Raw genomic sequence first — 26,247 nt, forward strand, 5'->3', positions numbered from 1 at the left:
ATTGCGGTATGCGTCAGCACTGAACGCACACCGCGATCTCCACCGGAGAGTCAGGGACCGTGGGCGCGCCAGGAGGGTGAGTATATTCACCTGTACTCTGTTCCAGCGCTGCGTGCGGCTCCGTCTCCCGGTCCTCTGCCTGTGACGTTCACAGTTCAGAGGGCGCGATGACGCGCTTAATGCGCGCCGCCCTCTGACTGAACAGTCACAGCCAGAGGAGCCGGAAGAAGCGGCGAGCAGCGCTGGAACGGGACAAACAGGTGAGTATAGCAAGTGCTGGGGGGCCTGAGCTGGCGGCGATACCGGCACCTGACCCCCACAGCGCGCCGGTGTCCCCGCCTGCTCAGGCCCCCCAGCACTCGGCGCCCAGCGACGATAGGCGAGTATGTTTTTTATATATATATATATATATATATATATATATATATATATATATATATATATATATATATATATATATATATATATATATATATATATATATATATATATATATATATATATCGCAGCAGCATACGGGGCATATACAATGGAGCATCTTATGGGGGGCATATATTATGGAGCATCTTATGGGGGGCATATATTATGGAGCATCTTATGGGGGCATATACAATGGAGCATCTTATGGGGGGCATATACTATTGAGCATCTTATGGGGGGCATATATTATGGAGCATCTTATGGGGGGCATATATTATGGAGCATCTTATGGGAGGCATATATTATGGAGCATCTTATGGGGGCATATATTATGGAGCATCTTATGGGGGGCATATATTATGGAGCATCTTATGGGGGGCATATATTATGGAGCATTTTATGGGGGATATAAACCATAATGGAGCAGTGTACGGGGGCATATATTATGGAGCATCTTATGGGGGCCATAAACCATAATGGAGCAGTGTACGGGGGCATATACAATAGAGCATCTTATGGGGGCCATCAACCATAATGGAGCAGTGTACGGGGCATATACTATGGAGCATCTTATGGGGGCCATCAACCATAATGGAGCAGTGTACAGGGGCATATACTATGGAGCATCATATGGGGGCTATCAACCATAATGGAGCAGTGTACGGGGGCATATACTATGGAGCATCTTATGGGGCCATCAACCATAATGGAGCAGTGTACGGGGGCATATACTATGGAGCATCTTATGGGGGCCATAAACCTTTATGGCGCAGTGTACGGGGCATATAATATGGAGCATCTTATGGGGGCCATAAACCTTTATGGAGCAACGTATGGGGCATATGGATGGGAGCAGCAAATTACAGAACGGTGGCGCAGGATGGGAGCAGCACATGACAGAACGGGGGTGCAGGATGGGAGTAGCACATGACAGAACGGGGGCGCAGGATGGCAGCAGCAGCAGCACATGTCAGAATGGGGGCGCAGGATGGGAGCAGCACATGTCAGAATGGGGGTGCAGGATGGGAGCAGCACATGACAGAATGGGGGCGCAGGATGGGTGCAGCACATGGCAGGATGGAGACCATATACCAATATAAATGCTCGCCACCCGGGCGTAGAACGGGTTCAATAGCTAGTTGTATATAACACAAGTTAGTGACTTATGGTTGAAGAGAGTTAAACTCCCTCTCTTCTAGAAACAAGAGTTGGAAACTCTGAATGCAGAGATTTCAGTAGATGAGGTGAAATCAACGATTAAAGGTCTCAGCAACAGAAAAGCTCCGGGTCCCGCTGGGTTTGGGAGCGAATTTTACAAGGTCCTTAGGGATCAGATGTCCCCTACTCTGACGGGCTTGTTCAACACGTGGATGGGGGATATTGCGATCTCTAGTCACGTTAATACTGCCTATATAAACTTGTTGCCAAAGGGGGACAAGAACCTAGAGGACCCTTCCAGTTAGCGGCCAATCTCAGTTATCAATCAAGACTTAAAATTAGTCTTGAAAATCCTAGCGGATAGGCTGGCAGTGGTTTTGCCTAGGATAATTACACCACACCAGTCGGGCTTCATAAAAGGTCGTTCTGCGTATCTAATATCAGAAAGGCCATGTTAATCATGGATACGAATAAAGGAAAAAGGAGAGATTCGATAAGATACCCTGCTCTGGTAACTTTGGATGCTGAGAAAGATTTCAGCAACGTGAGTTGGACATGGTTGGAGCTGGTCCTGTATCAGTTGGGTCTTAGGGGCAGGTTGCGTAGATATATCCAGATGCTTTAGGCTATGTGCGGATCCGCAGCGGATTTGATGCTGCGGATCTGTAACAGTTTTCCATGAGTTTACAGTACCATGTAAACCTATGGAAAACAAAATCCACAGTGCACATGCACGGAAATGCAGTGGTTTATATTCTGCAGCATGTCAATTCTTTGTGCGCATTCCGCAGCGGTTTACACCTGCTCCTCAATAGGAATCCGCAGGTGTAAAACCGCAGGCGGAATCCACACAAAAACCGTGGTAAATCCGTAGTGCGGTTTACCTGCAGATTTACCAAAATCAGTGCGGAAAAATCCACAGCGTGTGCACATACCCTTACTCAAATCCCCAGGTGAGAGTGTATACCCCTGGATTTCTATCTGATGTATTCACTCTTTTAAAAAAAAAAAAAAAAAAAGGCAAACACCAGGTCTGCCCGTTATCATCCCTGCTGTTCGATTTAGCTCAAACCAACAAGTCCTCAATCAGTAAGGCTAGGGTCACATTGCGTTAGAGCAATCCGTTTAGCGCCTAACGCTAGCGGATTGCGCTAACGCAATGTTTTTTAAGGGGTCGCGTTAAACGATCTGCGAGAGCGGGCAACGGACCTCGGGCGCGCTGCGGACGCTGCAAGCAGCCTCCGAGGCGCGCTACAAAAGGCCGGCACATCGCTAGCGCCTGCCGAAAATGACACGCGCTAGCAATGCGCTGTTACATTGCGATCAATGGGAGCGCTAACGGGCGCGTTGAACGGCGTTAATTTTGCCGTGCAACGCTGTCCGTTGGCGCTCAGACAAAAACGCAATGTGACCCTAGCTTACGAGCGCCCATTAGCAGGGGCCACCACTTCCTACCAATTTAAGGGTATGTGCACACGCTGCAGATTTTGCTGCGGATCCGCAGCTGCGGCTCCGCAGCGGTTCCCATGCATTTACAGTACAATGTAAACCTATGGGAAACGAAATCCGCAGTGCACATGCTGCAGAAAAAACCACGCGGAAACGCAGTGGTTTACATTCCGCAGCATGTCAATTCTTTGTGCGGATTTCACAGCGGTTTTACACCTGCTCCAATAGAAAACTGCAGGTGTAAACCCGCAGCAGAATCCGCAATAGAAACCGCGATACATCCGCAGGAAAAACCGCAGCGGTTTTGCACTGCGGATTTATCAAATCCGCTGCGTAAAAATCAGTAGCCCTCACAGATACGTGTGCACATACCCTAACAATACAACCTTATTCTTCATGCACCATATTCAAACACAAGGCGCAAGAAAAACCTCTGGAAGTTGACACAAAAATATTCTTAAAAAAACTGCAATAGTTTATTAATTTATTCAAAACATGATTAAAAAATGTCCAGGAATATGACAAATACCGGAAAAATAGAGGTTGAAAGAAGGATCACTACTAACATATATGGCACACAATTTTAAATATCAGAGCATAACCCCAAATGGCAACCAACTGATAAATGGCAAATTATATTAATAAAATAAATTTTAAATATGCATGTCAAAATATTAATTAAAATGCGTAGTGCCAAAAAATTATTTATAATATAATTTGTACATTAATGCCATAAATATCACAATTGGCCATTAGGTGGTGCTGTGACTCTCAAAAGGAGAAAAATGCATGTATATAATGCCAAAATCTAGCCAAACACAACTATACCAGCGTTATAAGTACAAATCTATATGCAAATGTTTAAACTATACATATAGTAAAAGGTGCGGTGTCCAGTCCAAATAAATACATATTACTGTTTATAAATCAAACCAGATTGTGTCCTGCAAAGTAGGAGATACGGTATGGCTGATATGATAAATGAATGGAATTTTTAAATACCGCAAATAATTACCTGTAAGTATAAGAGTCCGCTGAGTGTGTTGGTATTACGACCTAAGCCTCTCGCCCCGACGGCGCATTTCGCTGCCCTGCAGAATACTGTAGATAAGCCCCTAATAGGGGTTGGCCAAAGCTTATATGCGAAAAATGAGGCGACAGATTCCCTTTAAATATCTGGGTATCCAATTAGGCCACATGACAGATTCTGTTTACAACTTAAACTATCATCCTCTTTTTTCCAAAATTGAGGTTCAATTGAGGGGTTGGAGTTGTTTGCCATTGTTGCTGTTAGCAAGAAACCACTTGATTAAAATGAGGTGCTTTCCGAGATTGTTTTTTTCCCCTGCAGACGATCCCCTTAGGCTTTGTGCACACGTAGTCTGGGTCCACTGCGGATTTTTCCGCAGCGGATTCTAGCAGATTTGATAAATCCGCAGAGGAAAACCGCTGCGGATTTATCGCAGATTTACTGCGGTTTTCCTGCGGTTTCCACCGCGGATTTACAACTGCGGTTTTCCATAAGGGCAGTTGTAAATCCGCTGCGGAAAACGCACAAAAGAAGTGACATGCTGCGGATTGTAAACTGCTGTGTTTCCGTGCGTTTTTTTCCGCAGCATGTGCACAGCGTTTTTTTTCCCCATACGTTTACATTGAACTGTAAACGCAGGGGAAACTGCTGCGGATCCGCAGCTGTGGAAACGCTGCGGATCCACAGCAAAATCCGCATCGTGTGCACATAGCCTTACTGTTCAAACAGGGCAATATAACTAGGCGGAATAGGGCATTTTCTACGTTCTTTTGGGGGGCAAAAAACCCAGGATAAGGCTGAACAGACTCATGTCTTCTATGAAAGGATGGAGATCAGACTACCTAATGTTAAGGGGTACAATCTATCCTGTCTGGCTAGACACGTTTTGGACTGGTTACGTAGGACCAGCAGACACTCCAATATCCATCTAGAGCGTGAATTTTGTAGGCTTAGGCTACTTTCACACTAGCGTTTTTCTGCGGACGTCTCAAAGCGTCGTTTTGTGAAAAAAACGCATCCTGCAAAATCTTCCGCAGGATGCGTTTTTTTCCCCATAGACTTGTATTGGCGACGCATTCTGACGGATTGACACGCGTTGTGTGCGTCGTGCGACGAATGCATCAAAATTTGGCGGCACGTCGTCTGGAAAAAACGTTGATTGTAACGTTTTTTGTCTGAGCTGGAAAAAGTGTCGCGACACATCCTGCGCAATGCGTCGTTGGCTAGAATAGAAGCCTGTGGGCGCAGGATGCGTCGTGACACGTTGTATGACGGAATGCAGTGCTGCAATACGTTTTTTTACACTGAGCATGCTCAGAATCAGGATTTTGTAGCCAATTCACCAGACAGCCCCAAATATACATAAACCTGGCCTGGGCCTTCAACCCCAAATGTGCCAGAAGACAAAGAGAAGACAGAGAGAAGACAGGATCCAGCCAGCATCTGCCCAGCCTGCCAGCGTCCAGAGGCCAGTGTGAGTACTGCCATTTTTGCGTGCATCTGTGTGCATGTCTGTGTTTGCGTGTGCCTGTGTGATGTATTGAATGCAGCCAGAGCTAAACCTGAATACAGCCAGAGCTAAACCTGAATACAGCCAGAGCTAAACCTGAATACAGCCAGAGCTAAACCTGAATGCAGCCAGAGCTAAACCTGAATACAGCCAGAGCTAAACCTGAATACAGCCAGAGCTAAACCTGAATACAGCCAGAACTAAACCTGAATACAGCCAGAGCTAAACCTGAATACAGCCAGAACTAAACCTGAATGCAGCCAGAGCTAAACCTGAATGCAGCCAGAGCTAAACCTGAATGCAGCCAGAGCTAAACCTGAATGCAGCCAGAGCTAAACCTGAATGCAGCCAGAGCTAAACCTGAATGCAGCCAGAGCTAAACCTGAATGCAGCCAGAGCTAAACCTGAATGCAGCCAGAACTAAACCTGAATGCAGCCAGAGCTAAACCTGAATACAGCCAGAACTAAACCTGAATGCAGCCAGAGCTAAACCTGAATGCAGCCAGAGCTAAACCTGAATGCAGCCAGAGCTAAATCTGAATGCAGCCAGAGCTAAACCTGAATGCAGCCAGAGCTAAACCTGAATACAGCCAGAGCTAAACCTGAATACAGCCAGAGCTAAACCTGAATACAGCCAGAGCTAAACCTGAATACAGCCAGAGCTAAACCTGAATACAGCCAGAACTAAACCTGAATACAGCCAGAGCTAAACCTGAATACAGCCAGAGCTAAACCTGAATACAGCCAGAGCTAAACCTGAATACAGCCAGAGCTAAACCTGAATACAGCCAGAGCTAAACCTGAATACAGCCAGAGCTAAACCTGAATACAGCCAGAGCTAAACCTGAATGCAGCCAGAGCTAAACCTGAATACAGCCAGAACTAAACCTGAATGCAGCCAGAGCTAAACCTGAATGCAGCCAGAGCTAAACCTGAATGCAGCCAGAGCTAAACCTGAATGCAGCCAGAGCTAAACCTGAATGCAGCCAGAGCTAAACCTGAATACAGCCAGAGGCCTGCCATCGTCCTGCAACAGCCAGAGTCCAGCTCCAGCATGAGGCCTGCTACTGTGAAGACAGCCAGCGTCCAGCTCCAGCCTGAGGCCTGCCAGCATCCAGACAGCGGGAGTCCTACCATTTTTGCGTGTGTGTGTGCGTGTCTGCGTCTTTGTGTTTTGGTCTGCCTGTGTGCTTTTGTGCATCTGTGTGTAGGCATAAGCCTGTGTGCGTGCATCTGTGTGTGTTTGCGTACAGCTGTGTGCTTTTGTGTTATGCCTGCACCTGTGTTATGCCTGTGTGCTTTTGTGCGTGTGCATTCGTTGTGCATGTGCCAGTGTGCTTTCGTGCATGCGTCTGGGTGATAGCGGGTGTATGCGTCCGTGCGACTGGGTGAGTGCACGTGCATATTTTTTGTATTTATGTGATGTATTTACCAAGTAGTGTGGTCTGTGCAGCATTTGGTTTCAGTGTGAGCGTGTCTTCTGTGTGGTTTTTTTTTTTTTTTTTTTCAATTTTTTTTTTTTGTGTTATGGTTGAAAACATTTCCAGTTGATGTCCTTGTATTTAAAATAAAGAGCATTGTAGCTCCTGTGATCATTAAAAAAAAAAAGAAAACTAAAAAAGTATTAATAAAAATTTTGGGAAAAATGTCCGTAATATCATTTCACAATGTTAAATTTTAAAATGGTGTATGTATAAGTGGCCACACATGCAACACTGATTTGCTTTTAGGGTGTATTTTTAAAGATAATAGGTAATCTAACATTTTTAAAGGGTTACATTTTCAAAAGTGTTAATTTGTTTTTTTAAACTTTTGGTGTACACCTACGTGAACACTGCTCACATCATTGGAGCAGGGTGGATATTAAATATTTTATATTAGCAAGTTATGGGGTGGTTATAACGATACATTCATTATACTTGCAGAGCCACCAGAGACCACAACCCCCGGGCCGGAAAAGAAATTTGTCCAGCCAAGGAACACAGCCGCCAGCCAGGAAGGCCCCACGGAGCAAACCGCTTTGCTGATGTAAGTATAAAAACTTGCATTCTATGAACCTGATATTTCAATGTGTATAGTCGATTACAAGGGTTTTTATACTTGCAGATCCATCAGGGACCACAGCCGCCGGGCTGGAAAAGATGTCGTCTTCTTCTGAGAGCCCTTCTCTACAGCGACAGCGTGTTGCAGTAATTTTACATTTTTTTTTTTAAGTTTTTCGTGCTATAATTAAAATGTCGGTTATAATCACTACATGCATTAATTATGTTTTCACAGGAATCTGAAGCTGCCGAGGGCCTCTCAGAAGGGGACGAGATGGGTGGAGAAATGCCTGGAGCGGGCGCGTCGCGTGTAAGTTGTGCCGAAACAGTCGCTTCACACATCACAGAGCACCCAACACATACAAGACACTTCATCATACATCACATTACACATACAACATATGCCTACCTTAAACATAATTCTTTTTTTCTTTTTTTTTTTTTAAGTCTGCTGCACATCAAGATCCTCCCAGCCGCTCCCAGAGCCGACGTAATCGTGGCCGCGGTCGCCGAGCAGTGAGTTTTTTTTTCTTCTCTCGATAGTTTGGTGTTTCTGTGTATTAATTTTTTAAAATTTTTCTTCTTAAAGTATCCACAGCGTGCTCCCGAATCAGACAGTGAGGACCTATTTGGTATTGATGTGGAACGCCTCATCGAGGAGGTACGCGAGCGGGAGCCGCTGTGGAATATGGCATTCGGATACCCATGTGACCCGTCTGCTATGGGAGGAAGTATGCCACAACATTTTGCCGAGGTGGGAGGACCTTGACCCAAGGCAGCAGAGTCAAGAATGTAAGTATTCACTTTTCGGTTATGTTTTGAACTGAATGGAATGTGTTTTAATTAACACTTGCTTTTATTCTTGTCTTTACAGGTGAAAGGGTTAGGAAGCGGTGGCGGTCACTCAGGGATCGCTTCAAGAGGGAGTTTAACAAGGAGATGCAGGCCCCGAGTAGCTCAGCAGGACGAAGGAGGACTCGGTACAAATACGGCCCTGCCCTGTCCTTCCTACGGCAAAGTATGCTGAGTCGAGTGTAAGTATTTAACAGCCCATTGAATGACCAATTTTACCTGTATAACTTGTTTGGTTTCAGTCAGGGTTTTTCCCCTATCAATATATTGTTTTTTTCTCTATTTCACAGCACCTTCTCTAGTCATCAGGCGCCTGCATCTACCTTGCAACCCTCTGGAGCGATCTCTCAGGAGTCCGCCACCGAGGGCCACGTCAGTAGACCCCACCCCTCTGACCCCTCGTCTGGCCCCTCTGGTACCTCTGCCCCATCCACTTCCACCGCCGAAAGCACTGGAGCAGCATCGCAGCCTTCGTTACTTGAAGCTGCTGGTCAAGACTTGGCGTTCCCTTTTACACACCCCTCTGATCCTGCCACCTCAAGACCACCAGTAGGTTTGTGGCAGCAGCGACAGAGGGGTCCGGAAAGGAGCTAAGAATTCTCCTGAATTCTTGCATCTGAATGCATCCTTCCAAAGCTCTTTCAAAATTTTGGAAGTGCAAGTGACTGCTGGGTTCAACATGGTGCAAGCACGCATCAGTGAAAACTGCAGTCGCTTGGATAGGCTGCATTCAGATGCAAGTCAATCTCCACCAAACCTTTTCTTTCAACCCATGCTCAGGAGCATGGAAAAGCTTAGTCTTGACGAGCGGATGCAGGTAATGCACGACTGCCATGCTGCTCTACTGCGGGCCATGTCTCAAGCCCAAACTCCCACACCTCCCCACACAGCCACTACAACTTTCCCAGCCCAGTCCCAATTCCCACTACAGCCCCAATTCCCACCACAGCCCCAATACCAAACAGGCCCAATACCCACCCCAGGCCCAATACCAAACACAGGCGCAATACCCAACCCAGTCCCAATTCCCATCCCAGCCACAAATCCCAGTGTCTTCCCCAATGTTTTCTTCCTTGTCCACCTTACCTTCCCCATTTAGTATTCCACCTACCTCAACAACACCCTCCCCTGGTCAGCCTCCAGTTTTCCCCCATTTCCAGTACACCACAACCCAGTAGACTTTCCCTCTCTATCGATGTGGTCCAACCTTCCAGCCCCTCTGCTAGTATCTCCACCCCACACTTTACAGATTTGTAAAATGTTTTGATGTTTTGTTTATGTTTCATACTGTTACATTTTTATTAAAAAAAAGTTAACCAAAAGGTTTGCCAAAAAATGGTTTACCAACCAAAAAAAAGTTTACCCAAAAAAATGTTTAAAAAAAAGGTTGACCAAAAAATGGTTTACCAACCAAAAAAAATTTAATAAAAAAAAGTTTTATCAACAATATTTATTAAAAAAAAGTATTACAAAAGTTTGTTGTAATATGTTTTCAAATAATTTTTATTAACAATTTTTTTTAAACAAAACCAATATAATGCATTTGTGAAATATTAGTATGCATCTACATCAAAGAAAAGGAAGTGGTTGGGAGAAGGGGGGAAGGGGAAAAGGGGAACAGGAGGGGAAGAGGAAGGGGCAGGGGAAACATAATAACAAAACAAGAACAAAACTAACAGATAAGCAATAACCTTGCTTTTTGGGCCACTGACCTAGTATGTAAAATACAATTTTGTTTGGTTTAAAATCATTTTTTTTTGTGCCTTCATTTAAGTATGATAATAAATATAAAAAAAATTAGAAAGCATTTGCACTACTAAAGCAGGATGGCACCATTGAAGCTCTAAAAAACCATAGTGAGAAAAATACTTTATCTAAAAAACTAATTAAAGCTGCCAAAAAGGAAACAGAGAAGCACATTGCAAAGGAGAGTAAAACTTATCCCAAACTGTTTTTCAACTATATCAATAGTAAAAGAATTAAAACTGAAAATGTAGGCCCCTTAAAAAATAGTGAGGAAAGAATGGCTGTAGATGGCGAGGAAAAAGCTAACATATTAAACACCTTCTTCTCCACAGTACTCACGGTGGAAAATTAAATGCTAGGTGAAATCCCAAGAAACAATGAAAACCCTATATTAAGGGTCACCAATCTAACCCAATAAGAGGTGTGAAACCGGCTAAATAAGATTAAAATAGATAAATCTCCGGGTCCGGATGGCATACACCCACAAGTACTAAGAGAACTAAGTAATGTAATAGATAAACCATTATTTCTTATTTTTAGGGACTCTATAGCGACGGGGTCTGTTCCGCAGGACTGGCGCATAGCAAATGTGGTGCCAATATTCAAAAAGGGCTCTAAAAGTGAACCTGGAAATTATAGGCCAGCAAGTCTAACCTCTGTTGTTGGTAAAATATTTGAAGGGTTTCTGAGGGATGTTATTCTGGATTATCTCAATGAGAATAACTGTTTAACTTCATATCAGCATGGGTTTATGAGAAATCGCTCCTGTCAAACCAATCTAATCAGTTTTTATGAAGAGGTAAGCTATAGGCTGGACCACGGTGAGTCATTGGACGTGGTATATCTCGATTTTTCCAAAACGTTTGATACCATGCCGCACAAGAGGTTGGTAGACAAAATGAGAATGCTTGGTCTGGGGGAAAATGTGTGTAAATGGGTTAGTAACTGGCTTAGTGATAGAAAGCAGAGGGTGGTTATAAATGGTATAGTCTCTAACTGGGTCGCTGTGACCAGTGGGGTACTGCAGGGGTTGGTATTGGGACCTGTTCTCTTCAACATATTCATTAATGATCTGGTAGAAGGTTTACACAGTAAAATATCGATATTTGCAGATGATACAAAACTATGTAAAGCATAGAAGATAGTATTCTGCTACAGATGGATCTGGATAAGTTGGAAACTTGGGCTGAAAGGTGGCAGATGAGGTTTAACAATGATAAATGTAAGGTTATACACATGGGAAGAAGGAATCAATATCACCATTACACACTGAACGGGAAACCACTGGGTAAATCTGACAGGGAGAAGGACTTGGGGATCCTAGTTAATGATAAACTTACCTGGAGCAGCCAGTGCCAGGCAGCAGCTGCCAAGGCAAACAGGATTATGGGGTGCATTAAAAGAGGTTTGAATACACATGATGAGAGCATTATACTGCCTCTGTACAAATCCCTAGTTAGACCGCACATGGAGTACTGTGTCCAGTTTTGGGCACCGGTGCTCAGGAAGGATATAATGGAACTAGAGAGAGTACAAAGGAGGGCAACAAAATTAATAAAGGGGATGGGAGAACTACAATACCCAGATAGATTAGCGAAATTAGGATTATTTAGTCTAGAAAAAAGACGACTGAGGGGCGATCTAATAACCATGTATAAGTATATAAGGGGACCATACAAATATCTCGCTGAGGATCTGTTTATACCAAGGAAGGTGACGGGCACAAGGGGGCATTCTTTGCGTCTGGAAGAGAGAAGGTTTTTCCACCAACATAGAAGAGGATTCTTTACTGTTAGGGCAGTGAGAATCTGGAATTGCTTGCCTGAGGAGGTGGTGATGGCGAACTCAGTCGAGGGGTTCAAGAGAGGCCTGGATGTCTTCCTGGAGCAGAACAATATTGTATCATACAATTATTAGGTTCTGTAGAAGGACGTAGATCTGGGGATTTATTATGATGGAATATAGGCTGAACTGGATGGACTAATGTCTTTTTTCGGCTTTACTATGTTACACACCACACGTTAGAAGGTATAACATTTGGTTTATTACCCAAAATTACCCAAAGTTTTGGAAACTAATTATTAAAAGTTGGTGTCAATAAAAATACTTAGTACACAAACATAAATCACCAAGACATCAAAGAAAAAGATGTCACACAATGTTCTCTTGCTATGGCACCTGTTATGAAAGATAATTCAGAACCACAATGGACATAGAGGTCAGCGCACATACAGTGACCTGACAATAACCCAAAAAACGAGAACGAGCTCTGAGACGTGGGAACTCTGTTGACCGCAATCCCTGATCCTAACAAACCACACTAGAGGCAGCCGTGGATTGCGCCTAACGCTGCCTATGCAACTCGGCACGGCCTGAGAAACTAGCTAGCCTGAAGATAGAAAAATAAGCCTACCTTGCCTCAGAGAAATACCCCAAAGGAAAAGGCAGCCCCCACATATAATGACTGTGAGTAAAGATGAAGAGACAAACGTAGAGATGAAATAGATTTAGCAAAGTGAGGCCCAACTTTCTGAATAGAGCGAGGATAGGAAAGGTAACTTTGCGGTCAACACAAAACCCTTCAAAAACCACGCAAAGGGGGCAAAAAGACCCTCCGTACCGAACTAACGGCACGGAGGTACACCCTCTGCGTCCCAGAGCTTCCAGCAAGCAGAAAAAAACAAATTGACAAGCTGGACAGAAAAAAACAGCAAACAAATAGCAAAGAGGAACTTAGCTATGCAGAGCAGCAAGCCACAGGAACGATCCAGGAGGAAACAGGTCCAACACTAGAACATTGACTGGAGGCCAGGATCAAAGCACTGGGTGGAGTTAAATAGGGAAACACCTAACGACCTCACCACATCACCTGAGGAAGGAAACTCAGAAGCCGCAGTACCACTTTCCTCCACCAACGGAAGCTCACAGAGAGAACCAGCCGAAGTACCACTTGTGACCACAGGAGGGAGCTCTGCCACAGAATTCACAACAGGCACCCTGCCCACAGGTGAGACAAAATACTCTGCAAAGTGGACCCTCATTCTGGAAACAGAACCGGTGGAACGTACAAAGCTGCTGTGGTAATCCCACAAGGTGGTCTCGGAGTTCTCATCGTCGATGGAAACAGGCTCCTTGGAAAGTACATAGTTATGTAGGACCACGCAGGCCTTCACAACTTCATCCACTGTTTGTGTGTGCAGTCTTATGGCGGTGAGCAGCACGTGCCACTTTGCAGTGAGAATGCCAAATGCAAACTCCACCACTCTTCTTGCTCTTGTTAAACGATAATTGTACACTTTTTTTGTTCGGGTCAAGGCTCTGCTTGCATATGGTTTTAGGAGATGTGTGGACAAGTGGAAGGCCTCATCACCCACACAGACATATGGCATAGGTGGTCCAGTTGTTCCCGGGAGTGGTCTGGCTGGTGGAAAGTCATACGTGTCTCCATAAAAACAACGGCCCATCGGTGAATTTTTGAAGACTTGGGAGTCGTTGGACCCGCCATAGGCTCCAATGTCCACAGCCAGAAATTTACAGTTGGCATCTGCAATGGCCATGAGTACGATTGAAAAGTACTTCTTGTAATTGAAGTACTCTGAGCCTGATCCTGCCGGTTTTGCAATGCGGATGTGTTTGCCATCTACGGCACCCAAGCAGTTTGGGAAATGGCACAGTTTCTCAAACACATATTGTCTGCCCAACTGTACGATGGACTGCTACATTGCCTCTGCTGTTCCATACTTGGTTCACCCTGGCCTCTGTATTGTGGTTTGTATGACGGCATGTCTATGGTTCTTGGTCTCCAGGAAGTGCGTTCCTGAGGGGCCAAAAATTCCTCGACTAGGTCATGCAATCTTTGCCTAAACATCATATTTCTGTGCGGCGGTATGTTTTGGACTACAGGCACATATGACAAAAGCAGGAGCTTCCACTCATTGGCTGCATATACATATTCACGGGATTGCAAGTCCGTAATTTCCTGCCTTAGATCTCTGTGTTCACTGAGACACAGATCCTCTAACCGTTGGAGTCCATCTACAATAATGGCATCGACTTCATCTTTTCTAGATGATCGCTTGCATCCGCGCTGTGCTTGCAAACGGGCACTGACAACAGAAGCCACGGTACATCTCTCCATAGATCGTGGCTCGCTCAGGCCAGACACATCTTCAGCGTCCATCTGCTGGCTTGTTTCCTGTAGAGATGGCTCCGCTTCCTCTGCCCCTCGAGGCGCAGCGGTACTGCATATCGTTCTATAACAAAAAATAAATAAATTTAAGAGATTTAAATTTATACTTGTTCGTCTCTTACACCGAAGCTTTTTACTTACGAGCGCTGGGACAACGTTTTTTGTAGAAACAGCAATTGCTCATAATGCACATAAGGGGTGACACGTTTGCCACCAGATCCACTGGGGGGTGTTTTGGCTGTTGCAGAAGTCCCGTACAATCCGATCTCTAAGGGATCTCCACCGGGTATGGACAGCATCAGCTTTAAACTAGTAAAAAGATGTGCCTTTTCTGGGGTGGCTGGGGGCAGATGTTTTTAGTCAGGGGGGTCCTATAACCATGGTCCCTCTTTAGGCTATTAATATCTGCCCTCAGTCACTGGCTTTCCCTCTCTGGCGGAGAATTTTTTTTCCGTGATTTAACCCTTTATTTTAACAGCTAGAGCCCCCAAATTTTGCACACAGACACTAGGAACATTATTAGTGAGGAATATGTTAAAAAATAAGGGATATGAAATGGTTTACTATATGTAAACCATGTCTCATATCCTGTCGGGTTTGGGAAGGAGATAGTAAAAGCCGGCAATTGAGCTACCGGCTTTTCTGCTATCTAGCGCTGTATGAGATATATACCTATACTATGTGTAGACATTTATTTTAGCTATTCCATTCTAACCTGTCAGTGTGATTTTACTGTACACCGCACTGAATTGCCAGCTTTTCTATAGAACACCGCTGCGTATTTCTCGCAAGTCACACTGTTGGTCCGTGTGTAATTCGTATTTTTCTCGCTTCCTTAGACTTTCATTGGCCGATTTTTTGCGCAATACGCTGACAAACGCAGCATGATGCGATTTTCTACGCCTGTAAAATACGGCAGAGAAATATACGTCAGATAGGAGCTGCCCCACAGAGAATCATTGGTCCGTGTGCAATGCGTAGTTTTTGCACCTCTCATACATCCATAAAGCTCGCTAGTGTGACCCCGGCCTAACTCTGCTGCCTAATTTTAGTGAATGGATCCCTCGGGGTTTCATCTATTACGTCACTCAGAGACTTAGATGGAAACCCCAAAGTAAGTGGTCAGAGCAGGCCACAGCGAGCCGTCCCCTCCCCCCCACAGACGGCGTACGTGCAGGCCGTCATTACAGGGGTTTGGGAGGGGAGAGATCGAAGGGGAAGGGGTTAATTATGGGAGGGGGGTTTTATGCATGAAGCAGGGGTTTATAGGGAAAGGGTGGGGTGGGGCTTACCAGTTCCCGCTCTGGAAGCCTCAGGAAGATAGCGGCGCCATGTCCGGAATCGATGGTGTGCTGCAGCAGCTGCGGGCCACGGCGGAGCATCAGCCTCCTGGCTGGCTAGAGGCCCAGGTGGCTGGTATACTGGGCAGCGGCAGCGGAGTCGTGCAGGCGGCGTCCAACGGTGAGCAGCACACCCGGCACGTGCAACCTCCAGAACGGCTGTCCCCTGATTTAATCCAGCCCCAGCGTCGGCGTAGGAACCCCTCCAGGGACCCTCCGGACCGAGCGCCCTCCTGTAAGCGCCCCAGCAGGGCCCGGTCCGGGAGGAATCCGAATGCTGCACTGGGGCCTGCGTCGGTGGAGAGGCCTGCTTCCTCCTTATCCCGGGGGGCGGGACCTTCACGCCCCGGAGCTCCAACTGCCGGTGATGTCACGGGGGGGCGCCGCGGTGCAGCTCCTGCCGGGCGACCTGCTCCTGCCTCTGCACCAAGACAGCGTGGGAGAGCCTGTACTGCAGCGGCCGGCAGCGCTTCTTCTCCTGGGCTGCCGGGCCCGTCGACCACACAGGGATCGTCAGCCTGGTCACCAGATGGATCCAGAAGGAGTCGTGGTCGGGCGTCCGTTGAGCCTGGATCATGCGGTGGGCCAGCGCCAGGCATTCCTTCCCACCGGGCCGCATCGGGATCTCCAGCATCAGGCCGGGATGGGGCCGGATCCTCACGTTCTTCATCACACGGTGAAACGCAGCCTCGCGGGGCTCCACGGAGCGGACCAGGAGCTGATGACAGCGGGACGAGTAGGACGTCTGCGGCTGGGGGGACCTCAGTTCCCTTGCAGCCTGGTGAGCAAGATTCCATGTCTGTTCTGTCACCGGCACTATCTTTTTTCCCGGCGGTAGGGGATAGTCAGGCGAATGGGGTAGGGGCTATGGGGAGCAGGTGGGGATTCGGTCGGTTTCAGGGAGCGAGGGGGTAGGTGAGTTATTGTCCAGCGTCCGTGAGTTGCTCGCACGATTGGGCGGCGTTAGGTCGGTGTCGTCCCCTTTGGCTGCATGGGTTGGTCCTACGGATTTGGGTCTTGGGGCGTCTGGGGGGGTTGTATCGGCGCCCAGCAGCTCAAGTGAGCCTGTGTCGGTGCAAACTGAAAAGGAGAAGGAAGGCGGGATTCATTTGGACAACAAAGCGCGGGGTGAGGTTTATGTCTGGTCTGAGGGGCCGCTTGGTGCCCATTTGAAAAAGGAGGTGAGGGAGAAGATCTGGAAAGATGAGTACGTGGAAATTTTTCGCTTCTTCCTTTAGAAAAAATCAATTTAGATAAGTGCAAAAAGGAGGACAGTAAGAAAGAGGATGAGGAAAAGCGGAGGTGGCGCCTTATCCCGCAGACTTTTGTGAACTGGTTGCAAGCGTTCACAATTCTGGTGAGCGTAGTTGGTGAAAAGGCGCCGGAGACTTGTTCGGCACTTTTCTGCTACATGGATTCAATAGGCGAGGCGTACGGGGGTCAGGTCTGGCTCCGGTACGACGAACAGTTTAGGCAGCGGAAGGCCGTTCGTCCGGTGATCCGGTGGGATCAGAAGGACATTGGTTTGTGGTTGCGAGTTATGGCGCCAACAAAATTTGGTCATTCCTTTCAAGGGGGGTCGGAAATGCCAGCCAGACCGCGGCGCAAGGCAGTTCTTCGGGATCGGGTAGTCAGTCTGGCCAATCAAGCCAGAAGCACGGCTTGTGCTGGCAGTTTAACGATGGCCAGTGCAAATTCGGGGCCACCTGTAAGTTCAAGCACGCGTGCTCACATTGCAGTGGATCCTCCCATGGGGCCGCAAAGTGCTTCAAGAAAAAGGCTAAGCCTGACGGCAATTCAAAAGGGGGTGACTTCAGTGAGGTTGGACGCGATGGTCCCCTTTCTAAATAGGTTCCTGGATAGGCCGAAAGCGGAGCTGTTGTTTTTAGGTTTTCGTGATGGTTTTCGGATACCTGCCCCTACTTTTGGTATCCCGCAAGTTGTGAGGAATTTGAAATCGGCAGTGTTGCACGCGGCTGTGGTGTCGGAAAAGTTGAACAAGGAAGTGGCGTTGGGTAGGATGTCAGGCCCTTTCCCCGCTCCACCCCTTGAGGATTTGGTTATTTCCCCGTTGGTTGTGGTTCCGAAGAAGGAGCCTAACAAGTTTAGGCTATTCCATCATTTGTCTTACCCTAGGGGGCGGTCTGTTAATGATGGAATAGATCCGGAGCTTTGCTCCGTGGTTTATACATCTTTTGACGAGGCTACACGCTTGGTACATAGCTGCGGCAGGGGCGCATTGTTGGCTAAGACCGATATTGAGTCGGCTTTTCGGTTACTTCCCGTCCATCCGGATAGCGTTAGACTGTTGGGTTGTTATTGGGACCAGGGGTTTTATGTTGACAGATGTTTGCCGATGGGCTGTTCTTTGTCTTGCGCATACTTTAGGGCTTCCAGTTCGTTTCTTGAGTGGGTCGTTCGGGATGTGTCTGGTTTGGACTCAATCATCCATTATTTGGATGACTTTATGTGCATCGGGCCTGCTCAGTCCGGTTGTTGTGAAATAGCTTTACAGACAGTGATTTGGGTGGCCGAGCGGTTCGGTGTTCCGTTGGCGCCAGGGAAAACCGAAGGGCCCAGTACGTGTATTTCATTTCTGGGCATTGTCATTGATTCTGTCACATGGGAATGTCGGTTACCCGAGGAGAAGGTAGTCGGTTTGAGAAGCGAGGTGGCTCGTGCGCGTCGCTTAAAGAAGTTGCCTTTGCGGGAAGTTCAGTCTCTTCTTGGCAAATTGATTTTTGCATGCAGAATTATCCCAATGGGGAGGGTGTTTTCTCGGAGGCTCGCAGGTGCTACAGCAGGGGTTAAGGCCCCCCATCATTTTGTGCGCTTGTCTAGCGAGCACAAAGCCGATTTGGAAGTGTTGGATAGTTTCTTGGCACGGTACAATGGCCGATCGCTTCTGATGGAGGAAGTGGTGGGCAATTCTGACTTGGATTTGTTCACGGATGCGTCGGGTGGGGTTGGTTTTGGTGCCTTTTTTGGCGGCCGGTGGTGTGCCTCCAGGTGGCCTGACGACTGGTTCGGTTCCGGGTTGGTTAAAAACGTGACTTTATTGGAAATTTTTCCTATTTTGGTTGCTGTTTATCTGTGGAAGGATAATTGCGATAACATGGCAGTCGTCTGTGTTATCAACAGTTTGACGGCATCGTCCCCCCCGGTTATTCGGGTTTTGCGTCAGTTGGTGTTGTTCTGCATGTCGATTAATGCATATGTTTCGGCGTCTCATGTACCCGGTGTTGAGAACTCCATTGCTGACTCTTTGTCTCGATTTCAGTGGGAGCGATTCCGTGCTTTGGCTCCGGAAGCGGAGGAGACGGGTCAGGACTGCCCCCAGGAACTTTGGAGCGTGGTATCCGGGCTGCAGGACCTTTGATTCATGCGTCTTTGGCACCCAGCACATGGGCAGCATACCGGTCGGTGTGGTGTGATTGGGAGTCCTGGTTGGTGTCTTGTGGGGTTGGTAACGTGGGTGATGATTATGTGGGGGCCCTGTTGTTGTGGTTGAGACACAGTGCCGATGATGGGTGGTCGGCGTCAAAGGTGGAGAGGGTTCGGTCAGCTTTGGCTTTTGGTTTTAGTAAGGCAGGCGGTGAAGGGTTTTAGTAGGAAGGGGGGACCAGAGGCGCCCGATTTCCTTTAGCCTGCTGGAACGAGTTGGTGCGAAGCTCAGTGAGATTTGTACATCCGACTTTGAGGTGGCTTTTTTCCGTTTAGCATTTTCTCTGGTGTTTTTTGGTACGCTGCGGGTGGGTGAGATCGTGTCTCCTAACACGTACGCGCAAGGGGTGCTTTTGGCTAGGGACGTTGTGCTTACCGAAAGTGGTTTACAATTTTGGTTGCGTAGGTCGAAGACGGACCAGGAGGGTAGAGGTAAACGTGTGGTTTTGGGCGCTGTCGTGGGTTCGCTCATGTGTCCCATCAATTGCTGGCAGGTTTTTAATTGTTTTCAGACGTCTAGGGATGGACCTTTGTTGTGTCTTGAAGATGGGTCCTTTTTGTCCAAGTTTCAGTTCGTGACAGTGCTTAGACGCCCGCTGGGGGAGATGGGTCTGGATGCTTCTCGTTTTGCTTCTCACTCCTTCCGTATTGGGGCCGCGACTGAGGCGGCTTTGGGAGGTTTAGCACCGGAAGTTGTGCAATGTATTGGGAGATGGGGGTCGGGGCATTACAAGAGCTATGTTAGACCCTATAGTTGGGGTGGGGGTTTTTTACGTTGTTTTTGCATTTGTGGTACAGTTGTGGAATTTAAGTTGTCTGTATTTTCAGGTTCCAATCCCCTATTGGTCTGGATCGTCGGCCACTCGTACGTATATTGGTGCGCGAGATGGGCGGACGTTCGGCGGGACGGTTGTCAGCTCGGGTTTTCCAAAGAGGTGGCCGTGGTCAGGTGGTTAGGTTTTCGGGGATTGGGCTTATGCGGGAAGTGCATAACGGTGCTCGTTTGGACAGACCTCCGGATATTTTGGTTTTGCACGTTGGGGGAAATGATTTGGGGATCCGCCCTTGTCGGGAGCTGATCCGGGATATCAATCATGACCTTCTCAGGTTATGGGTGTCCTTTAGGGATTTGCTGGATGTATGGTCGAATATTGTCCCGAGGAGGTGTTGGAGGCACGCCAGATCTGTGGATAAGGTTAATAAAGTCAGGATTAAAGTTAATCAGGCGGTTTCTAAGTTTGTGGTAAGGAATGGAGGTTTGTTTTTCCGTCACCTTGAACTTGAACAGGGTGGGGAGGATTTTCTCCTGGGTGATGGTGTTCACCTGAACGCTGTGGGCATTGATTTGTAGGCCCTGGGTTTGCAAAACGGTATCGAAAGGGCCATAGCGGTGAAGTGTGGGGGGGTCTTGGGTATTTGAGGTGTGCAAATACCCTTGTTGTGGCGGTGGGAGGGGTCCTTGGAGTTGGTTCTAAATTGGCCTGGGGGATCCGTCAGGGTAATGATCCTTCAGTTGGTGTAAACTTTGGTTTCGGGGGGGGGGGGATCTTGGCAACGGTGGGCCGGATCCCCAGGTTTAAAGTGGACATGGTTAACCCTTCGGGGTATTTTGGTGCTCCCGAGCCTGGGTGGTTACGGCTGGGAGTAAATTTATGTCAAACGCGGACAGCGGCATTTAACTACCGCTTCCGGCATCATAGACGGAAATGAGCGCATCGCTGACCCCGGTCACATGATCGGGGGTCAGCGATGTATCAGGATGTTAACCATAGAGGTCCTTGAGACCTCTATGGTTACTTATGCCGGCCTGCTGTGAGCGTCACCCTGTGGTCAGCGCTTGTAGCAAGCCTGCATTTCAGCTACATAGCAGCGATCTGATGAAGTGATACATAATTATCAGGGTTTCTGCCCCTACATTATGCTGCTCTCAGATGACGTGACATAACTGATACATGGCGGTTATACAGTGAAGGGACATACTCCTAGGCAAGGAGGTCTAACTATTTCTTGCCCCAGGACCACATTGTCTTTTTGAATCACTTCCGTCACAAATATATGAGGGTATTACTATCTGAGACATTTTCAGCATATCAAAATTGTGACAAATGCCCGATAACTAGTTATCCAGAAAGTGGAACCTATGGCAATAACTTAGAGGTCCTCTCTACCCCCAGTTAGCACTTAGGACAGGAATACCATGCGTCATGTGGCTTTCCCATCTTTAACTTAAATGCCATAAAATAGTGTGTACAGAGCCATAAGCATAAATTGCCACTGGTAATATGATATGTATATTTCAGAAGTGATAGACGAGTCAAGGGACATAATTCTCCTAATATTTATGTTAGACACAGAGATAACTGTGTGCCGTCCGTCTTTTCTTTGATATGTAATTTACATGCAAACAGCCACATAGAGACATTCGTTTCTGTGACCAGATGGTTGGGGGCTCCTCTCCATTCTTATTGGATTATGGGGCCTGCCTGGTTTTTTTTCTCTTTAACCTTTTACAAATAAATCAGTCATTGAGTGGAGTGGGCTAAGGAGCTGAGCCTGCTCTTTACACAGCAAATGCCCACGATTTAGTAGCCAGCATCTGTCTCTGCTGATCTCTGGTCACTTCTGTTAACCATTTAAACGCCATTGTCAGTTTCTTAACTTTTCAATATGGATTCTAAACACATTGTATGACACAGTAGAGCATTGGTCTGACCTTTTTGTGTGGTGTGCTGAAGTACCCAGTGTGTCAGGCAATATGACAGTCATCTAACACAAACCAGATCCAGTACACACTGCCAGGGCTGCCACTAGAAATTTCGGGGCCCCATAGTGGCAAAATTTTCGGGGCCCCTTGAGACTCCGCCCAGGCTCCACCCCAGCCCCGCCTCCAGGCTCAACCCCTCGAATTGTCCACAGTCCCACCGCTCTCTCTTGGAAAAACTCCACTTCTCACCTATCACACACTAACAGTTCCCATCACCAGATCACATACATAGCCGGCAGCTTTTGTTTTGGCCAAAAGATTTTTTAAGCCGCCACCATAACACGGTAGACACTTTTGGCCGGGCCCTACTCTACTGTAACCTATTAAATATTTGTTAAAATATGCAATACAATTTAGGTATATTTTTATTTATTTTTCAATTTTTAAAATGACCAATAATATCACATACAAGGAACAAATACCGCTACACCATGACCAGATGACATATTACCACCACAGTGATCGAATAATATCACATACAAAGAACAAATACCGCTACACCATGACCAGACCGCATGTTACCACCACAGTGATCGAATAATATCACATACAAGGAACAAATACCGCAACACCATGTCCAGACCACATATTACCACCACATAGTGACTGAATACTACAATTCTGATCAGTAATTAAAAAAAGCACCATACTATCACCATAAATGCCATTATACACAGGAGATCTGTACTTAGTATGCAGTGTCTGTGTACAGATAATACAGTGATCACTAGTGAAATTATACACAGGAGCTCTGTATACAGTATACAGTGTATAGTGTCAGTGTATAGGTAACACACACTCACCAGTGGCGTCTCTAGGTGAAGTACTTCATCTTTCATCCAGCACAGACCGCCATCATTTCATCCAGCCAGGACTTCTCTCTGCAGGAAATAACACAGTTATCTCGAGCTCCGCTTGTAAAATACATTACTTAATTTTTCCCAACTTCTACATTACACCACATTAAGTAAAAGAGGCAACATAGTGTCACTCTACACAGTAACAGGACCGCCCCCCCATTTAAAACCGTGTCCTCAATAAATACAATAAATACATCACTGCAGTAATAATATCCCTAAATTAGCCCGTATGGTAATAATATTCCCCATCCTGGCCACCGTGTGTCTCATTCCTGGCGTCAGCCACATGTTCTCCCATCCTGCCCTCATGAGTATCCATTCTGCCCCATATGACCTCCCCATCCTGCCCCATATGATCGCCCCATGTGATCTCTCCATCTTGCCCCATCTGTCTCCATCATATCCATCCTGCCCCATGATCCTGCACGATCTGTCTCCAATTCTGCCCCCAGTGTCTCCAATCATGCCCCATGTCTCCATTCTGCCCCCTATGTCTCCAACCATGCCCCCATGTCTGCAATCCTGACACTTGTCTCCAATCATGCCCCCTGTGTCTCCATTCTGCCCCATCTGTCTCCAATCCTCCCCCATCTGTCTCCAGTCATGCCCCCATGTCCTTCATCCTGCCCCGTGCCTCCATTCTGCCCCGTGTCTTGCATTCTGCCCCAATTTCCAGCATTCTGCCCCAATGTCCAGCATTCTGCCCCCGGGTCTCACAGTCTGCCCCTGTGTCCAGCATTCTGCCCCTGTCACTGTGTCCAGCATTCTGCCCCTGTCACTGTGTGCAGCATTCTGCCCCCGGGTCTCACAGTCTGCCCCTGTGTCCAGCATACTGCCCCAGTGTGTCCAGCATTCTGCCCCTGGGTCTCACAGTCTGCCCCTGTGTCCAGCATACTGCCACTGTCACTGTGTCCAGCATTCTGCCCCACTGTGTCCAGCATTCTGCCCCACTGTGTCCAGCATTCTGCCCCACTGTGTCTATAGCATTCTGCCCCACTGTGTCCATAGCATTCTGCCCCACTGTGTCCATAGCATTCTGCCCCACTGTTTCCATAGCATTCTGCCCCACTGTGTCCATAGCATTCTGCCCCACTGTGTCCAGCATTCTGCCCCACTGTGTCCAGCATTCTGCCCCACTGTGTCCAGCATTCTGCCCCACTGTGTCCAGCATTCTGCCCCACTGTGTCCAGCATTCTGCCCCACTGTGTCCAGCATTCTGCCCCACTGTGTCCAGCATTCTGCCCCACTGTGTCCAGCATTCTGCCCCACTGTGTCCAGCATTCTGCCCCACTGTGTCTATAGCATTCTGCCCCACTGTGTCCATAGCATTCTGCCCCACTGTGTCCATAGCATTCTGCCCCACTGTTTCCATAGCATTCTGCCCCACTGTGTCCATAGCATTCTGCCCCACTGTGTCCAGCATTCTGCCCCACTGTGTCCAGCATTCTGCCCCACTGTGTCCAGCATTCTGCCCCACTGTGTCCAGCATTCTGCCCCACTGTGTCCAGCATTCTGCCCCACTGTGTCCAGCATTCTGCCCCACTGTGTCCAGCATTCTGCCCCACTGTGTCCAGCATTCTGCCCCACTGTGTCCAGCATTCTGCCCCACTGTGTCCTGCATTTCTGCCCCACTGTGTCCAGCATTTCTGCCCCAGTGTGTCCAGCATTCTGCCCCCGGGTCTCAGTCTGCCCCTGTGTCCAGCATACTGCCCCTGTCACTGTGTCCAGCATACTGCCCCTGTCACTGTGTCCAGCATACTGCCCCTGTCACTGTGTCCAGCATTCCTGCCCCTGTCACTGTGTCCAGCATTACTGCCCCTGTCACTGTGTCCAGCATTCCTGCCCCTGTCACTGTGTCCAGCATTCCTGCCCCTGTCACTGTGTCCAGCATTCCTGCCCCTGTCACTGTGTCCAGCATTCCTGCCCCTGTCACTGTGTCCAGCATTCCTGCCCCTGTCACTGTGTCCAGCATTCCTGCCCCTGTCACTGTGTCCAGCATTCCTGCCCCTGTCACTGTGTCCAGCATTCCTGCCCCTGTCACTGTGTCCAGCATTCCTGCCCCTGTCACTGTGTCCAGCATTCCTGCCCCTGTCACTGTGTCCAGCATTCCTGCCCCTGTCACTGTGTCCAGCATTCCTGCCCCTGTCACTGTGTCCAGCATTCCTGCCCCTGTCACTGTGTCCAGCATTCCTGCCCCTGTCACTGTGTCCAGCATTCCTGCCCCTGTCACTGTGTCCAGCATTCCTGCCCCTGTCACTGTGTCCAGCATTCCTGCCCCTGTCACTGTGTCCAGCATTCCTGCCCCTGTCACTGTGTCCAGCATTCCTGCCCCTGTCACTGTGTCCAGCATTCCTGCCCCTGTCACTGTGTCCAGCATTCCTGCCCCTGTCACTGTGTCCAGCATTCCTGCCCCTGTCACTGTGTCCAGCATTCCTGCCCCTGTCACTGTGTCCAGCATTCCTGCCCCTGTCACTGTGTCCAGCATTCCTGCCCCTGTCACTGTGTCCAGCATTCCTGCCCCTGTCACTGTGTCCAGCATTCCTGCCCCTGTCACTGTGTCCAGCATTCCTGCCCCTGTCACTGTGTCCAGCATTCCTGCCCCTGTCACTGTGTCCAGCATTCCTGCCCCTGTCACTGTGTCCAGCATTCCTGCCCCTGTCACTGTGTCCAGCATTCCTGCCCCTGTCACTGTGTCCAGCATTCCTGCCCCTGTCACTGTGTCCAGCATTCCTGCCCCTGTCACTGTGTCCAGCATTCCTGCCCCTGTCACTGTGTCCAGCATTCCTGCCCCTGTCACTGTGTCCAGCATTCCTGCCCCTGTCACTGTGTCCAGCATTCCTGCCCCTGTCACTGTGTCCAGCATTCCTGCCCCTGTCACTGTGTCCAGCATTCCTGCCCCTGTCACTGTGTCCAGCATTCCTGCCCCTGTCACTGTGTCCAGCATTCCTGCCCCTGTCACTGTGTCCAGCATTCCTGCCCCTGTCACTGTGTCCAGCATTCCTGCCCCTGTCACTGTGTCCAGCATTCCTGCCCCTGTCACTGTGTCCAGCATTCCTGCCCCTGTCACTGTGTCCAGCATTCCTGCCCCTGTCACTGTGTCCAGCATTCCTGCCCCTGTCACTGTGTCCAGCATTCCTGCCCCTGTCACTGTGTCCAGCATTCCTGCCCCTGTCACTGTGTCCAGCATTCCTGCCCCTGTCACTGTGTCCAGCATTCCTGCCCCACTGTGTCCAGCATTCCTGCCCCCCCTCCCCTCCGCAGATCAATGGGGATGTTGGACCACCAATCCCGTACTAATGACCTAGCCTATTAAAATCAGTCCCCGATAACCCCACAAAATTAAAATAAAAAAGGCACAATTGTTATAAATTCTGATGACTAAACACTGCACCCTTACAAAACACATAATTCCAATTACAGGGATGTAAAATGTGTCCATGTTT

At 48.1% G+C, this 26,247-nt stretch overlaps 1 protein-coding gene across 7 annotated transcripts in view; it reads left to right on the forward strand.

The window, feature by feature from the left end:
• Positions 1-26,247, forward strand: part of PDE4DIP (phosphodiesterase 4D interacting protein) — a 1,776,665-nt gene that overhangs the window by 673,889 nt on the left and 1,076,529 nt on the right. The window lies entirely within an intron of this gene.

Source organism: Ranitomeya imitator, chromosome 8, assembly GCF_032444005.1.
Source record: "Ranitomeya imitator isolate aRanImi1 chromosome 8, aRanImi1.pri, whole genome shotgun sequence".
NCBI lineage: Eukaryota > Metazoa > Chordata > Amphibia > Anura > Dendrobatidae > Ranitomeya > Ranitomeya imitator.